The sequence below is a fragment of the Lissotriton vulgaris genome, chromosome 9, assembly GCF_964263255.1.
Source record: "Lissotriton vulgaris chromosome 9, aLisVul1.2, whole genome shotgun sequence".
In the NCBI taxonomy this organism is placed as follows: domain Eukaryota; kingdom Metazoa; phylum Chordata; class Amphibia; order Caudata; family Salamandridae; genus Lissotriton; species Lissotriton vulgaris.
The window spans coordinates 474,330,535-474,348,431 of record NC_141697.1 but is presented as its reverse complement, the minus strand read 5'-3'; the positions used below and the strand labels follow the sequence as shown (position 1 = coordinate 474,348,431).

The 17,897-nt window shown below is 51.0% G+C and overlaps 1 protein-coding gene across 4 annotated transcripts in view; it reads left to right on the top strand.

Moving 5' to 3' along the window:
• The window catches only part of MTHFD1 (methylenetetrahydrofolate dehydrogenase, cyclohydrolase and formyltetrahydrofolate synthetase 1), a 347,252-nt gene that overhangs the window by 196,703 nt on the left and 132,652 nt on the right, over nucleotides 1–17,897 (top strand). The window lies entirely within an intron of this gene.

The window sequence follows — 17,897 nt, the reverse complement described above, 5'->3', positions numbered from 1 at the left end:
CTGGACAAAGAAATGGAAGTGTTACTGTTTTCTCAGACAATATGATTACATTAGCTTGCCTTCGCTTCTGTCATCTTGTTTTCCAGCATCTAGTAGTTAAAAATGGAAAAGGGCAGACCCAGCCTTAGCTGAGCTTGCCAGATCTATATATATGGCTTTCTCCCTGGGAGGTGTTAACATATGTTTGACTAGTGTATTCACAGTGAAAATAAGGAAGGCACCTTTGTGTCCTCATTCCAGGGGAGTATGACCTAGTGCTTCCCTTTAGATGAGCGCTTGCTTGTTCATTATTCTTATTACCCAGAATAATGGGGTTAATTTTGAGCGTTGGCTTGTGTATTAGTCCTCATGCCGCAATACGAGATAAGAGAAAAAGCAAACCAAAATAATGATATAAAATTGTTTTCTACTGAGCCCACTGAAGCACTGTTGCTATAACCCCACATTTGTGCTCCATTCAGTGTTACTCAATTAACCTTGGCTCGCTAGCCATCTGGCCACCTGGATGTGCCACACCGGAGATCCCCACAAACTTCCTTTTGGGTTTTGCGACACCATAGTTGTGTACATAAGGCCTGCTTTGCTTTTTCCCATTTATCTTGATCATTTTTGTTAATTTCTGCAAAATCCATCACAAGATGATCAAATACAAACTACGTTAGGATCACTACATTCTCACTCAAAACAGCCCAGGGCCCTTACATTTGACTTCCATTTCTTTATACCTGGCTCAAGATGTTGTAAGGGTTATAGAAGTTTTGTCTGTGTATTTTCTGAACTCGATGACCACATACTCAACTCCATGTTTACTTTTTGAGGACTTCTTAGCTACTGTATGCCTGTAAGTCCTAATGGGTCTAATTCAATTTGGTATAGTGCCTTGGATCAGTTGTGACTCTAAGATTAATAAGTGTTGAGCAGTATGTAGCCAACCCTCTAGGATTCTAGCATCTGAAAGAAACACGTTAGTATTAGACTCCTTACCTTAGAATAACCCCAGGCGTCGGTCTGGATCCGGAAACTTTTGCGTAGCAGTACCCCTGCGCGTCGGTAGGCGTCGTCTGCAGGCGTCCCCTGCGGCTCCGCGTCCGTCGTTGGCGTTGTGCGCCGTGATGACGTCGCTGGAGTATATAGACGCCGCCTCCGCACGCTGACGTCAGTTCTTCTTTTTTCCGCGCCAGTTAGCGCAGATCCGAAGAGCAGTACTCCAGTCTTTTGACCAAAGTTTTTGAATCTTTTGATAATCTTCTTACGGTGCCGGTAGGATGCCTGGTTTTAAGAACTGTGATGACTGTGACCGCACGATGTCGGTCACGGACCATCACCGCCTCTGTCTCCGGTGCCTGGGCCCCGACCACGACGTGGACGCCTGTGTCGATTGCCGGGCCTTGACGAAGAAAGCTAGGCGGGAGCGGTCCCGCAAGCTACTCGAGCTGGGGGTGTCGGCCCAGCGTCGAGAGAGGTCCCGGTCCGGCCGGAGGTCGAGGGAGCGGTCGCGGAGCCGTCACGAACGCTCCGGAAGTCATCACCATTCCTCTGGTTCCTCAGGTAGGAAGCACAAGAAGTCGGGGCGTCGTCATCGTACCCCCGACTCCCCCCCCCCCCCCCCCCCGACGCTCGCGCGATGTGGCCGGGGGTTCGGGTGGCCCCACCCCCGCGGCTCCGCATGAGCTACCGGCGCGGCCTGCTCCATACCCTGTGGTCCCTGGGCAAGGCGCGACGCCCGAGGAGATAGAGGAATTCCTCATGGCCATGAGGAAGCTGTCTTCTCCGAAGGGGCCTACGGCGCCTTCGGGCCCAGTGCCCTCGTCCGAGGGCCCTAGCGGGTCGGGTGCCCCTGCCTCGACGCCGTCGGGTGCTCTGGCCCCGGCGCCGCCGACGGCACCGGTCCCGGCGCCGCAGGGGCCTTCAGGGTCGACGCCGGCTGGCCAGCCGCCCTCCCCGGCGCCGATCCCATCGGGGCTGACCCCGACGCCGTCCCCGCACGACGCCGGTCCGGGCTCCGCCGCCCCTATACCCTCTCCGACTCCGGTCACGGAGCCGAACCGACGTCTAGTCCGCCGCCGATGGGGCCTATGCACCCGAGGAGCCGGTCTACTATGTTGATCCCGAATATGATGAGGAGGCAGATTACAGAGAGGATTGGGAGGGGTCTGAGGACCCTCTGTCATGTGAATGTCAGTACAATGTGGACTGGGCAGGTGACTTGGGTGACGCCAGTGGTCTAGACGAATCCCCTAACCCTGGCTTTGTCTCGCCTCCTACCGTGGCTTCGGAGGAGGGGGCAGCTTATTCAGTGGTGTTGATGAGGGCTGCCAAGGCCTTAAACCTTGAGCTCCCCGTCGCGGCCGTGAGGACTAACATCCTCACTGAGGTCCTCAAACCGCAGTCATGCCCACAGGAGCATTGCTGCCGTTCAACGAGGCCTTGTCTGGCGTTCTTTTGGGCACGTGGTCCAGGCCCGCTTCAGGTTCGCCTGTTGATAGGAACGTGGCCAGACGCCACCGTCCGTGTTCGGATGACCCCAAGTTTCTGTCCAGCCATCCCACCCTTGAGAGTCTGGTGATCCAGGCCTCCACTTCCCAAACCGCATTCCCGTCGGCCCCGCCCGACAGGTAATCAAAGAGGTACGACCAGTATGGCAAAAAGGTCTTCTCGTCCCTGAGTCTGGGATTGCGGTCTTGCAACACCGCATGCCTCTTGGGCCGCTACACCCACTCTCTGTGGGACACGGTCGCGGAATTGCTGCCGGAATGCCCACCTGAGGTATGGGCTAAGCTCGGCAAGTCTATGATTGAAGGCCGAGATGCAGCAAAATACTCCATCAGGTGTGGTCTTGATACGACCGACTCGCTGGGCAGAGCGATGTCTACGACGGTGGCGATTCGTCGCCACGCCTGGCTGAGATCCGCCAACTTCTCGGCAGATGTCCAGAATGCCTTGATGGACATGCCGTTTGATGGCTGTCGCCTGTTTGGTGACAAAGCGGACCACGCGCTGGAGTGCTTCAAGGACTCCAGGGTCACGGCCAAGTCCTTGGGTCTTTCGACCCTGCGCCAGCAAACGGGTTCGTTTCGCTCCTTTCGTGGCCAAGGAAGGGGCGGTCCCACACGTGCTGCCAGCCACGCGCCGCAACAAACTTATCAACGCGGTGGCAGCCGTGGAAACCGCCGTGGAGGTGGTCGGGGAACACGGCGAGGTCAGGCCACACCTCCCCCCGCAGCATCCGCCACCAAATCCTCCTAGTCCGTGCTTTCAGGCCCATCTGACGCCAGTGGGTGGCAGGGTTCGCCATCACCACTCCCACTGGCGCACCATCACCTCGGACAGGTGGGTGCTGCAGATCGTCCGAAGGGGCTACTCCCTCCCCTTCGAGACCACTCCTCCAGCCATGCCACCGCAGAACCACCGTGTGTCGGGGGACCACTTGGCACTTCTGAAGGAGGAAGTTACGGCCCTCTTGGCCAAGGGGGCCATCGAGCGCGTTCCTGGGCCAGAAGTAGGGCGTGGTTGCTATTCCCACTACTTTCTGGTACCCAAGAAGGACAAGGGGGGCCTACGTCCTATCTTGGACCTCGGGAACGTCAACGGCTTCCTCCGGAAGGAGAAGTTCAAGATGTTGACATTGGCTCAGGTCTTGGCTGCTCTCGACCCGCAAGACTGGATGGTAGCGTTGGACTTGCAGGATGCATATTTTCACATCCCCGTCCTGCCGGCCCACCGGCGTTACCTGCGGTTCACGGTAGGCCAGGAGCACTTCCAGTTTATCGTGCTCCCCTTCGGCCTTACAAGCGCCCCACGGGTGTTCACGAAGGTGATGGCGGTGGTCGCAGCCCATCTGCGCAGGTTAGGGGTTTCAGTCTTCCCCTACCTCGACGACTGGCTGTTGAAGGCGGGCTTGCCCCAGACAGTCGTCCACCACCTCCAGATGACGGCAGACCTCCTGCACGAGCTTGGGTTTTCGATCAATGTGCCGAAATCACACGTGTGTCCCTCTCAAAAGCTCCTTTTCATCGGAGCGGTTCTCGACTCGGCGCAGTTTCGGGTTTATCCTCCGGAACGGCGAGTCCAGGATATACAGGCTTTGATTCCCATCTTCCAGCCGTTATCCCGGGTTTCGGTCAGGTTGACGCTGCGGCTGCTGGGGCTGATGGCTTCCTGCATCCTTCTGGTGCATCACGCCCGGTGGCGGATGCGGGCTCTGCAGCGGGACCTGAAGTTTCAGTGGGCCCAGCATCAGGGCAACTTGTCCGACCATGTCTTGATCTCAGAGGGCACTGCGAGACAACTGCAGTGGTGGCTTACGGACCGCGATTGGGTCAAAGGCAGATCCCTCTCCCTTCCCCAACCGGAGCACGTTGTTGTGACGGACGCGTCCCTCCAGGGCTGAGGAGGCCACCTGGGAGAGGCGGAGATCAGAGGCATCTGGTCTCCGGCGGAGCTACGGGCGATTCGTCTGGCACTGAAGGCATTCCTCCCCGTTGTCAGCGGGAGTGTGGTGCAGGTGTTCACGGACAACACCACCGCCATGTGGTACTGTAACAATCAGGGCGGGGTGGGGTCGTGGACCCTTTGCCAGGAGGCTCTGCGCCTCTGGCAGTGGCTGGAACATCAGGGGGTGACCCTGGTGGTTCAACACCTGGCGGGTTCTCTGAACGCCAGGGCGGACGAACTCAGCTGTCGGTGCTCGATGGATCACGAATGGCGTCTGAACTGCAATGTCATCAGTTCTGCGCGTTGGAGTTTCCAAGACGGCACTCGCACGGCGACGCCTTTCGGCGCGAGTGGAGTTGCGGTCTGTTATACGCCTTTCCGCCTATACCACTTCTGCCCAGAGTGCTGAAGAAGATCAGGCGCGACCGGGCCCAAGTCATCTTTGTGGCTCCGGACTGGGCTCGAAGGTACTGGTATCCCGAGCTACTCAGCATGTCAGTCGGTCCCCCGATCCGCCTGCCCCTTCAGGAGGACCTTCTGTCGCAGCAGCAGGGGACGGTCCTCCACCCGAACCTGTCCAGCCTCCACCTCCATGTGTGGAGATTGAGCGGCGACAGTTGAGGCCATTTGACTTGCCTCCTGAAGTCTGTGATGTGATTCTGGCAGCCAGGCGTTCCTCCACAAAGTCGGTATACGCCTGCCGGTGGAACAAATTTGTGGCATGGTGCACAGCAAAGGATCCCCTTTCTGCCCCTCTTTCCGGGGTTCTCCTCTTTCTTCTCTCTCTTGCCCAGCAGGGCTCTGCTCTGGGCACTATCAAGGGCTACCTTTCTGCCCTTTCGGCCTTTCTGAGGCTGCCTGATCAACCTTCTTTGTTCAAGTCCCCTATTGTAACAAGGTTCTTGAAGGGCATCACACACATGTATCCACCTGTTCCGTTTGTGATGCCTCAGTGGGACTTGAACCTGGTTCTAACCTTCTTAATGTGTGCTCCTTTAGAGCCACTTCATTCCTGTCCTCTCCGTCTCCTGACTTTAAAGACGGCCTTCCTGGTTGCCATCATCTCTGCCAGGAGAGTGAGTGAGCTCCAGGCTCTTTCAGTCAAACCTCCTTTCATGTCCATTCATCCAGACAAGGTGGTTCTGAGAACTAGACCTTCTTTCCTGACCAAAGTAGTCTCTGCTTTTCACATTGGGCAGTCCATCACCTTACCCTCCTTCTTCCCGCCTCCGCATCCCTCAAAGGATGAAGAGCGGCTCCATCGTCTGGACCCGAAACGTGCGCTTTCATTTTATATGGATCGCACACGCCAGTTCCGGGTGGATGACCAACTGTTTGTTGGCTACGTGGGTGCGAAGAAGGGATGGGCGGTGCATAAACGGACCATCTCTCGGTGGGTCGTTCTATGCATCAAAGTGTGCTACTCTTTGGCTCGGAAGGAGCCTCCTGTTGGGCCACGGCGGCTACTACTGCCCTGGGCCGGGGAGTCCCTTTGCAGGACATTTGCCAAGCGGCTACGTGGGCCTCGCTGCACACTTTTGCGAGGCACTACTGCCTGGACAGTCAAGTCCGGAGGGATGGCTTCTTTGGCCGTTCTGTCCTCCAGGACTTTCTGGTGTGAGATTGTATTGGTTCGCAGACCCACCACCGGGGTTGGTATTGCTGGGGTATCTATTCTAAGGTAAGGAATCTAATACTAACGTGTTTCTTTCAGATGAACAAGTTACTTACCTTCGGTAACGATATATCTGTAAGAAACATTAGTTAGTATTAGATTCCTTACCGCCCCACCCATCCTCCCCGTTCTGCGAACTGATACATAGGGTTAAGGACATCCCTTTCAGGGCCCTAGTTTCAAATGGCACCAGTGTTGGTTCTCACATGGCTCTGCGTGTTCTGGCGCGGAAAAGCTGTGTGCAAAGAACTGACTTCAGCGCGCGGAGGCAGGCGTCATCACGGCGCACGACGCCAACGACGGACGACGGACACGAAGCCGCAGGGGACGCCTGCAGACGACGCCTACCGACGCGCAGGGGTACTGCTACGCAAAAGTTTCCGGATCCAGACTGACGCCTGGGGTAATTCTAAGGTAAGGAATCTAATACTGACTAATGTTTCTTACAGATATATCGTTATCGAAGGTAAGTAACTTGTTCATTTTTCACACTCCTTTCAATTGCTTTATACATTCTGTTTACCTGGGAGGCAGGGGTAACAAACCCTAAGAGTAGATGTCAGCTAGAATCAACCAAGATAACCATTTAATTACATTTTTGAACAAGAAGTGCCTTACTGGCCTTTTGGTTGTGGAGGGTTTAGTGGTTTCAACCTCTTCCTTTATTTGCAATTAGATAGAAGATTAGAAAATCTCCATGGAATTAGCCAAGAATTGGTAAAGAGCAAAATACTATTCCACTAGAAATCAGCATTGATATTCTTTTCCGCATTTGGGGCACATAATCTCCTTCGACAGACCACCAGTTTATAAAAGATCTTTGAGCCCTTCATAGCTATTGACAATTGAAGGTGTGCTAACTTTTTCTTATTTTTCATCATTTTTACTTATCTTCCTCACCGGTGCACCCACTGCTTCTATATAGCCCATCTGGCAATGACAGCAAATATTCTTTAGTGTGCCCTTAGCTGGACACAGCCACCTAGTGGGAGGCAGGTCAGCCTCCTCCTGCATGCGTGTCAAAATATCACATCCAACAAATTGGTCCTGCAGCCTGTCCAATGGTGCTGCACCCTGCCATCCCTTTTCGACTCACCACACCTGCCACCTACAGTGGAATGCCTGTCTGAGGACCACTTGTCTGCCTTATGCCAGGATGCACAGGTTCTTTTACCCAAAGGAGCCATAGAGAGGGTACTGGCTTCGGAAGTTGGAACTAGGTGGTGTTCCTGCTACTTCCTTGTGCCCAAAGAGGAATGAAGGCTCTGTCCTATCCTGGATCTTTGCCCTCTAAACGCCTTCCTGTACAAGGAAAACTTCAAGATGCTCACCCTGGCCCAGGCTTTATCTGCCCTGGATCCCTTAATTGGATGGTGGTGCTGGACCTACAGCTCGCTTATTTACAGATCCCAGCCCTGCAGGTTCACTGTGCTATCTGTGGTTCAAGGTAAGCCACAAGTACTTTCCATTTTCTGTGCTCCCTTTCAGCATCACCAGTGCCTCTCTGGTGTAACAAAGGTGATGGCAGTGGTTACTGCTCATCTGCAAAGGTTGGAGGTTCCAGTCTTCCCCTACCTGAAAGTTTAGCTGTTGAAAGCAGGCTCGTCTCAGTCAGTCAAGAACCACCTCCAGACAACTGCGAACCTCTTGACATCATTGGGGGTTTCAGTCAGCCTGCTGAAGTTGCACAGGACTCCTTCTGCAGAGGCTTCCCTTCATCTGAGCCATACTGGATTCAGTGCGCTTTTCAGCAATTCCTCTGGAACAGCGCGCCCAGGACATTCGGGCTATAATCGTCTGTCCTTAGTCTCTTTAAGGATGCCTCTGAGGCTTCTTAGCCTACTAGCCCCCTGCATTCTGCTCGCCAACCATTCCAGGTGGCACATGCAGGTTATGTAGTTGGACTTGAATTCTCAACAGGCCCTGCAACAAGGGAACATGTCAGATTCCATCAAGGTGTCGGAGGAGACTGCAAAAGATCCACAGTGGTGCTTGACCGCAATTGGGCCAGCAACAGACCCCTCTACCGTCCCCATCTATAGTTTATAGTAGTTATGTATCCCCGTTGGGTTGGGGGTCATCTGGGAGGGGTAGAGATTTGATAACTCGTTTCCGGCAGAGACCCGCCTCCACCGGATCTTGATGGAGTTGGGGGCGATTCTCTTGGCATTGAAGACCTTCCTACCCACTGTCAAATTGAGGCTAGTGTAGGCTGTCACAGACCATACCATTGTCATGTGGTTCTGCATCAAGCAGGGCGTTGTGGGTTCCAGAGCCCACTGTCTTTTTGACTCTACTCCTCTGGAGCTGGCTGGCTCATCAAGGGATTTTCCTGCTAATGCACCAAATAGCGAGATCTTTAACTGCCAAAGCAGACAAACCCAGTCGGGGACGCTTAGCTTTCATGAATGGCTAAATCTATTTGGCACATATAGGAATGCGCAATGTCTGCACTTTTATACACTTGAGCCAACTAGAAAGCTGTCTCCCAGAGACGCATTCTGCATAGAATGGAGCTCGAGACTCCTGTATGCCATCCTGCCCATACAGGAACAGGAAAGTTCAGCTCCTGATGTGGCTGCGGCTCTTCTGCCTAACTACTCCATTCTCAAGAAAGACATGAGGAGAAAAACTGGGAGAGGCGTAGCGATTATCTATAAAACTTACTTTGGATGCATAACAAAAGATTTCACAGCCACTGACTGTGAAGCCTTGTTATTTAAAATTGCACTTACCCCTGAATTCACATTTTCAGGAATACTGCTGTACCGCCCTCCTGGCCCAGTTGGGCCATGAGTGCTTTTCTTTCCTTATTTAGCAGCCCCTCCTATCTTGAAGGCTGCGAATGTTACTATATTGGGTGATTTGAACCTCTACTTAGATGATTCTAAATGTACCCAAAGTTCATCACTTACGGCGGATTTAGAAGTGATGAACTTACGGTTATGTAGTTCAAGTTCTACTCATGTAGCAGGTCACCTGCTATATCCTATTTTCTCATACCTCCCTGATCTTAGCTGTCCCCCTGCCCTTCCTTTGTTTTAGTCTGATAATTTTGTTGTAGCTTTTACGTTGAAAGTAATGTCCACCCCTCCATTGATTTGTCTGGCGTCTGAACTAAAGACCAGAAGATGGGCTAATGCTCTATGTCCAGACTTTCAATAAACTCCTAGTTGACAGTAGACCGGCTTTTAAACAAATTTCTATCAGAGTCATATCCATAATGGTTACTACAAGAGGTAGAAACATGCCTTCCTCTGTCTACTAAATGTTCTAATAGACATCTGCCACCAGCTCCCTGGTTCACAGATAGGCTTAAAAGTGAAAAATCTAAGTGTAAAATGTTAGAAAGTTGCAGGGGGAAACATTACAATGAAGATTCCAAAATAACATACAAAAAAGCTCTAAGCGAATATCATACTCTTTGTAAAGTGGCCCGCACAAAATCCTCCAGGGACAAAACTGTCCTAACCTGCTATTCAAAGTGGTAAAAGAGCTATCCGGCTCGGAGACCCTGACAACTTCCCCTGCTCTTACCCGTAGTCAATGTGAAGAACTTGCTCTCTATTTCACGGATAAAGTTGAAAAGATTAATTCTGCGCTGCAAAGCAAAAACTCTCAAGGTACTGTACCGGAGCCTGAGATCACTTCCAATGCCATTCGGGCCCTCTGATGACAGATCTTACCAACAACATTAAATCCTCCAGCAAATTTAGATACCTGGACCCCCTTGGAACCTAGCTCGTTTAAACAACATTAAATCTGGCTTCCCCCATGACTTAATTCTTTCTTATGTGCTTAAACAGCTTTATACTTCCATACTTTTGACAATAATAGAACTCTAAATGCATCTCTACAGGAGGGTAAAGTTCTGCTGGAATGGAAACAAGCAATGGTGCTCCATCACTTAAAGAAAGCCAATTCTGACCCTGCCACTCCATCTGACTTTAGCCCTATCTCATTGTTTCGTATCTTTTAAAAAATTCTGGAAAGCACGTTAATGGTCAGTTGGGCTTTATTGAATCTCAGATCTTTCTTCATACTTTGCAATCGGGGTTTAGAGCTGGTTTCTCCTCAGAATCTCTCCTAGGGGGTAGCTGAAATGTTCAGGCACAGGGTGAAACGGCGGCAGTCATTCTGCTGGATCTCAGAGCTGCTTTCGATATGGTGTCTCACTACGTTTTGGTGAGAGCCTTGCATTTATTGGACTTGGCGAGAACGTCCTTGGAGTGGCTCTGTTCTTTCTTAAACGAGCTTACCAGGTCTTCTCTGCGTCTGCAAGCTCTAACTCCTATCCGTCCTCATATGGAGTTCCACAGGGTTCGGTGCTGAGCCCATTACTATTTAATGTGTATGTTTGTCCACTAGCGGAGGTTGCTGAAGAGGCTGGTTTGTACCTTTTTTCCTAAGCTGACGATACCCAGATCATCTTTTCCCTCTCTTCTTCTAAGGTTTCTGAATCCTCAGTACTTCAGTTAGGATTGAATAAAGTTGTGTTCTTGTTGCAAAACTACCTGCTCAAATTAAACGAGGACAAGACTGAAGTCATGATCTTAGCTAAAACAAAAAAACAAGCATTTGCAATGCAATAGGTCTTGCATTAGGAAAGTTTGAGCTATTGGTATTGTAAATGACAAATTTTGTTTTTATGTGTTGGTTTTGAAAATAGCGAAATTAATAGCTTTGTCATTTACAATGCCAATAGTTTTAACTTTCGCAAATATGACACCTATAGCATTTGTAATGCAATATGTGTTGTATTTATGTGACTTAGATGTATTGATATTACGAATAAAAATGGCTTTTATTATTTTTAAATAATTAATACTTAAATAAAAGTTACTGTAATTTATAATGGCAATAGCTTTTGTAAATAACTTTTGTGAAGATTATGTTCATTGTATTTTATTGTGACGAAAAACCAAGAACAGAAGAGAAATATTTACATCTTTTTGTGACATTTGTAATAAATCTTGAAACCTTGAGAGAACATATTTGAACCAGTTGTTGTTGAATGGTTGCACAGATTGATGCTGTGGTAGCTCAAACTTTAATAATGCGAGACCTAATGCATTGCAAATAAGTTCGTACTATGTAAAACTGCAAAAAGAAAAAAACAAGTGCAACAATGAGAGCAGTTTTTGTTTTGTAATTTCCACTCCTTGATCTTTTAAGCAGTAAATCGGAGGCAGTGGGAGGTCAATGCTATGATGCCACCATGGATCAAAAGGAGACCGATGCAGCCTAACCTGCACTTTAATGAGGCTGCTTTCACATTTTGACTGACAAAAATGTGTAGTTAATGGAAATTCACATTAATAAGTCCCGCTGTGAACTTTCACCGGACTATTTGCACCTATAAGATACTTCTCATGTCTGGAATCTTCGAGGTGCGCTTGTGCCATTGAACGGCTATGTTAGTGAATGACCAGGTTTTTGTTCAAAAGGACTTCATTCACAGTGGCTTCTGTGAATGATGTCTTAAATATAAAATGAAGGGTAGTAACAGTTCCAACAGAAAATGCTCCTACGATTCACAGAGAAGTGAGCGAGATAGCTCTGCTGTACATCCACACCCAACATAAATTGAGCCGGCAGAAATACTTTGGTCGTGTTGTGCACGCTATGTGCATGGGCAGTTAAAATATTGACAACATGTTGGTTTAATAGTGCTTTGGAATACTTCTCGGCGTATCAGGTTTCATTGTACACAAGTGACAGTTATCAATGTTAAGGCTCTCACTAAACATGTAAACGCTTCGCTTGCCTTGCAGGCTGTCTGACAGCGCTGCGGTGTACCTCACTGAAGAAAAAAGAATACAAATCAGCCGCAACAGCGTAAAACCACTGCCGAATAAATTGGCCCGTCTCTTCCACAGCCCCCTAATTCCAGGAATTGCACATTGATCCTTTGTTTCATTTCACTGGTAGATCTATTCATGTATAGGGGTGCGGCAGCCTGCTTGTCATTAACAGACTCCCCGCCTGTTACTACGTTCCTATTGCCGACGTACCTCAGGCACGCTGCGGGTCACTGCAGTAACGCCGCGAGCCAATTAATATGTACGCTGAGTGTGTGTTGAATGTTTCCTCACACTCGTTACTCTGTGAAGTGGCAGTGGCTGCTGCGCAAATCGACGGGTTGGGGACAGGCTGCGGTACGACGCCAGCTGGAGATCTGCTGCTAGTTGTTGACTGAAGAGCCCAGTCATGCCTAAAATGGACGGGAAGACTGAAGAGTAAATTAAAAGGAAAATAATCTTCACCCAGCTAAAAATATAAGGTACTAGCGTATTTGAACCGATCTGCAGAGATAGATTTTATAGTAGGTTAAGCACATATGACATGCTGCTATAAGCTAGGACAGAGTAAATCAGAACTATAGTTTAATTTGGTTTCATTCTTGCTGCTGGCATCCGGAGTCTATTAGGAAGCTATTTTCTTCGTTATGCCAGCGCAAAAGGGATCAATGTGTTTCTTTTTGGTTCCGAGTTATTGCGTGTTTTTCTGAAAGCAGAGCTGCTAAATAAAACAAGTAAAGCTGGTGGCAGTGAAGCAGGGGGCGGGGCAGCGGAACCCTTTGATGTAGCTCACGGCCTGGCTGCTGTGAAACTGCAAGCAATTAGGGGGGGAGGAGAAGTGAGGCACAGATGGCTGGCTTTCATGTGCACGCGATTTTTAGGTCAATGCGCTTGCACATTGAGCCTTGCTTTTCACAGGCACAGCATGAAATCGCCCGATGGTTAAGCTCTCGTTAAGCCCCAATATCTCTCGCAAGCTCAATGCGCAAGCGCATTGACAGGCGAGACCTAAAAAGGACCTTTGGGGACCACAACATTGTCCCTCTGAAACGGGAGCTTTACCTATGCAGGTGCATCATGTTCGTAATTTGGGTTTCATCGTATACGGACATCTATCAGTGAAACAACAAGTCGCCAAGGTGTCCTCTACCTCTTTTACTGTTCTGAAATGGCTAAAGAAGATTTTATGGATTATTCCCCTCTCAGCACAGAGAACAGTAGTCCATACCCTAATTACTTCTAGACTGGAGTACGGCAATGTTCTTTATCTGGGTTCCAACAAAGCAACAATCCAGAGACTTCAATTATTGCAAAATGCGGATACTTGACTGTTTTGTCGTGTGCCTAAGTTCTCCTCTGTCTCTGGTTTTTTTGTGACCTACACTGGCTGACGGTGGAGAAACAGGTCGAATTTAAAGCTGTGTGCTATATGTTTAAAATTAAAACAGGAGTGGCCCCACAATATCTTCAAGATATAGTTTATCGTTATCAGCCCTCATGGTCTCTGCGCTCCGCCCAGCAGATCAGGTCCGTTGTCCGACAAGTCAGACGTATTTGTATGCGAGGTCGGTCCTTCTCCTATTTAGGACCAACCCTATCGAATTCTCTACCTGCTTCCCTACGAGAGAAAACCATGCATTGTGCCTTCCGCAAGGGTTTAAAGACTTGGTTGTTTTAACCTTTAATACTTTTCCCTTCTCACTCACTACTTTTCCTTCCCTACCAGCTTGGCGCCGGAAAACCCTCCGGGGTAGCTGTGCGCCCTACTAATTCAATTTAATAGCAATAATAATAGTTTTGAAGAAGATGAAGAAAGATCAGGACCCAGTCATCATAGCGGCTGGAGAGGGTGGTACCCTAAACATCTGGGCCTGAGCATCTGCCCTCCAATTAGGCTTCCGCTGCAGGAAAGTCTCCTGTCGCAACAGCAGGGATGGATCTTACACTTCAGCCTGTGCAATCTGCACCTCAGTGCATAGAGATTGGGCAGCAGCAGTTGAGTTCTTTTGATCTCTCTCTCAAGGTCATTGATGTCATCCTGGCGACCAGGCGCACTTTCACAGAATCTGTATATGCAGGGCACTGGGACAAGTTTCTGCGTGGCTTGGTACCCGGCAGCTAGACCCGTTGTAGGCAAAATTATTGGATGTTTTATATGCTTAGTTTTGGCCCAGAAAAACCTTGCTCTGGGCTCAGTTAAAGGTATCCTTTCGTCTGTTTGTCTTTTTACGTTTGTGGGACAAACCATCCTTGTTCAAATCAATGATTGTGATTCGTTTTCTAAAAGGTTAGCACCATATGTTTCCATTAACGCCCTTTAAAATGCTACAGTGGGAGTTTAATTTAGTCCTCACCTCTCTGATGTGTACACCTATCATACCAATGCACAGTTTTTCATTGTGCCTGCTCACCTGGAAACAACCTACAAATGGGGAAAACATCTGCACACCAGGTAAGAACATCAGGCCCTTTCGGGCCAGCCTCCTTATGCCACTTTTGTCCAAGGCAAAAAACTGGTGCTAAGGACTCGAGCTGCTTTCCAGCCAAAGTTGGTGACGCCTTTTCATTTCAGACAAGCCATCACTCTGGTGACCCTTGCTGTGCCTAATCCCTCAAAAGAATAAGACTAACTCCATCATCTGAATCCCATAAGAGTGCTCAGCTTTTACATTGATCGTACCAAGGAATATCGGGCGGATGACCAGCTGTTTGTGAGATTCTCTGCAGCAAAGAAGGACAAGACAGTGCATAAATTGTCCATCTCTGGATAGATAACCTCTAATAAAACTGCTATGCATCGGCTAAAAAGCAGCCTCCAGAAGACCTATGGGTTCATTCCACAAGAGCCAAAGCTGCTACCACTGTGTTTTCACACTGAGTTCCTGTCCTAGATATTTGTCAGGCAGCTCCGTGGGGTTCATTGATCATGTATACAAAGCACTACTGCCTCAACAGTGAGGTCTGTCAAGATGGGCATTCAATCAATCAATCATAACATTCGTATAGTTCGCTACTCACCCGTAGGGTCTCAAGGCGCTTGGGGTGTGGGGGGGGGTCGCTACTGCTCGAACAGCCAGATCTTGAGTTGCTTCCTGAAGGAGAGGTGGTTTTTGGTCAGGCAGAGGTGGATGGGGAGGGAGTTCCAAGTCTTGGCTGCCAGGTAAGAGAAGGATTTTCCTCCCTTGGTGGCTCTTCGGATGCATGGAACGGAGGCGAGGGCGAGGCTGGTCGATTGTAGTTGGCGAGTGGGAGTGTAGGTCAGGCGGTTGTTGAGGTACTTGGGGCCCAGGTCGTGGAGGGCCTTGTGCGCATGGGTGAGGAGTCTGAACGTGATCCTCTTGCTGACGGGGAGCCAGTGTAGGTCTCTCAGGTGTCCGGAGATGTGGCTGTGTCGGGGGATGTCCAGGATAAGTTGTGCTGAGGCGTTCTGGATGCGTTGGAGTCTTTTCTGCAGTTTGACTATGGTTCCGGTGTAGAGGGTGTTTCCGTAGTCCAGTCGGCTGGTGACGAGTGCCTGGGTGACCGTCTTCCTGGTTTCGGTGGGGATCCATCAGAAGATCTTTCGGAGCATGCGTAGGATGTTGAAGCATGACGAAGAGACGGCGTTGACTTGTCTGGTCATCGAGAGGGGGGAATTTAGGATAAGGCCCAGGTTGCGCGCGTGGTCCGTTGGTTTGGGTGCGCTGTCCAGGGCAGGGGGCCACCAGGAATCATCCCAGGCGGAGGATGATGATCCCAGGATGAGGACTTCCGTCTTGTCTGATTTCAGTTTCAGGCGGCTGTTCTTCATCCACTCGGCTACGTCTTTCATCCCTTTGTGTAGGTTGGTTCTGGCGGTGGCGGGGTCGTTAGTGAGGGAGAGGATCAGCTGGGTGTCGTCGGCGTAGGAGATGATGTTGAGGTTGTGTTGGCGTGCGATGGCCGCGAGGGGGCTCATGTCGATGTTGAAGAGGGTGGGGCTGAGAGATGATCCTTGTGGAATGCCGCAGATGACTTCGGTGGCCTCGGATCTGAACGGGGGGAGGCGGACTCTCTGGGTTCTTCCGGCGAGGAACGAGATGATCCACTCCAGTGCCTTCTCTTGGATTCCGATGTTGTTGAGGTGCTGCACTAGGGTGTGGTGACAGACAGTGTCGAGCGCTGCGGATAGGTGCAGGAGGATAAGGGCCGCTGTTTCCCCGTTGTCGAGTAAGGCTCGGATGTCGTCAGTGGCTGCGAGGCGGGCGGTCTCGGTGCTGTGGTTGGCTCGGAAACCGGATTGCGAGTGGTCGAGGGATCCATTCGTCTCGAGCAAGGCGGCCAGCTGTCTGTTGACGGTCTTCTCAATGACTTTGGCAGGAAAAGGGAGGAGCGAGATGGGGCGGTAGTTTTTGAGGTGGGTGGGGTCCGCTGATGGTTTCTTCAGTAGGGCGCTGAGTTCGGCATGCTTCCAGCTCTCCGGGAAGGTGGCAGTGTTGAAGGAGCAGTTGATGATGTCCCGGAGATGTGGTGCGATAACGGAGTCGGCCTTGTTGAAGACGTGGTGGGGGCAAGGGTCGGTTGGTGATCCGGAGTGGATGGTGTTCATCGTGCGGATGGTGTCTTCTGTGCTGACCGGGGTCCAGGCACGGAGGGTGGTGGTGGGGGGCGTCGTTTCGGTGGTAGGGTGCGTGGGGCTGTGTGCTGAAGCTGTTGTGTATGTCAGCGATCTTGCTGGGGAAGAACGAGGCGAGTGCATTGCAGAGGTCTTGCGAGGGAGTGATGTTGTTGTTTCCGGCGCTGGGGTTGGAGAGCTCTTTGATGATGCTGAAGAGCTCCTTGCTGTTGTGGGCGTTGTTGACTAGTCGTTCCTTGAATGCCGTCTTCTTGGTGGTGTGGATCAGCTGGTGGTGTTTGCGGGTGGCGTGCTTGAGGGTGGTCATGTTGTCTATAGTCGGGTCGTTGCGCCAGGTTTTCTCGAGGGTACGGCAGTTCCTCTTGGAGCTCTTGAGTTTGTCGGTGAACCAGGGGGCTTTCTTGCTGCCGGGTCTGCTGGGGGCGGTCTTCAGTGGAGCCAGGTCATCTGCGCAGATGGTGAGCCACTGTGTGATGTTGTTGGCTGCTTGGCTGGGGTCCGTTGATCTTGCGGGGGTGGTCTGGGTCAGGGATGTGGTGAGCTGATCGGAGGTGATCTTGTTCCAACCCTGTTGTGGGTGGTGGTGGGTCTTGGTCTTTCGGAAGCTGAAGTGGACGCAGCTGTGGTCTGTCCAGTGAAGTCCAGTGGCGTGGCTGAAGGAGATGTACTTGTTGGATGAGAAGACTGGGTCAAGCGTGTGTCCGGCATAGTGGGTGGGGGTTGTCACCAGTTGCTTGAGTCTGAGGTTGTCCAGCAGGGTGGTGGTGTTGCTGTCATTGTTCTCCAGGTGGAAGTTGTGGTCACCTAGGAGGATGTAGTCGGCGGAGGGGAGGGCGTGCGGGCTGATGAAGTCTGCAATGTCTTCGCTGAAGTGTGTGTGTGTGAGGTCCAGGGGGTCTGTAGATGAGGGTGCCTCTGAGGGTGGTCTTAGGGTCGGTGTGGATCTGGAAGTGCAGGTGTTCGGCGGCTGTGAGGATGTTGTCTGTGTTGGTCGTGATGCGGATGGTATTTCTGTGGACGATGGCGATGCCTCCTCCGGTCTGGTTGACGCTGTCCCTCCGGGTGATCTTGTAGCCGTCCGGGATGGCGATGTCGGGCGCTGAGGAGGCGTTCATCCAGGTTTCCGTGAGGAAGGCGACGTCTGGAGATATGGTGTCGAGCAGGTTCCAGAGTTCTATGGCGTGTCTGTGGACGGAGCGGGTGTTGAGCAGGATGCACTTCAGGTGGTTGCTGCTGGTGGTCGGCTTTGCAGGTGCTGCGCGGGTCCGGAGGCAGGTGAACTTGCAGGTTCGGCAGGTGACGGGTCCGTGGGTATGTCTCGGGGTGGCTTGGTAGCAGCCGGGGCTCCGGCCGGTGTTGAGTGCGTTGAGGGTGGCGGCGTCGTACGTTCGGC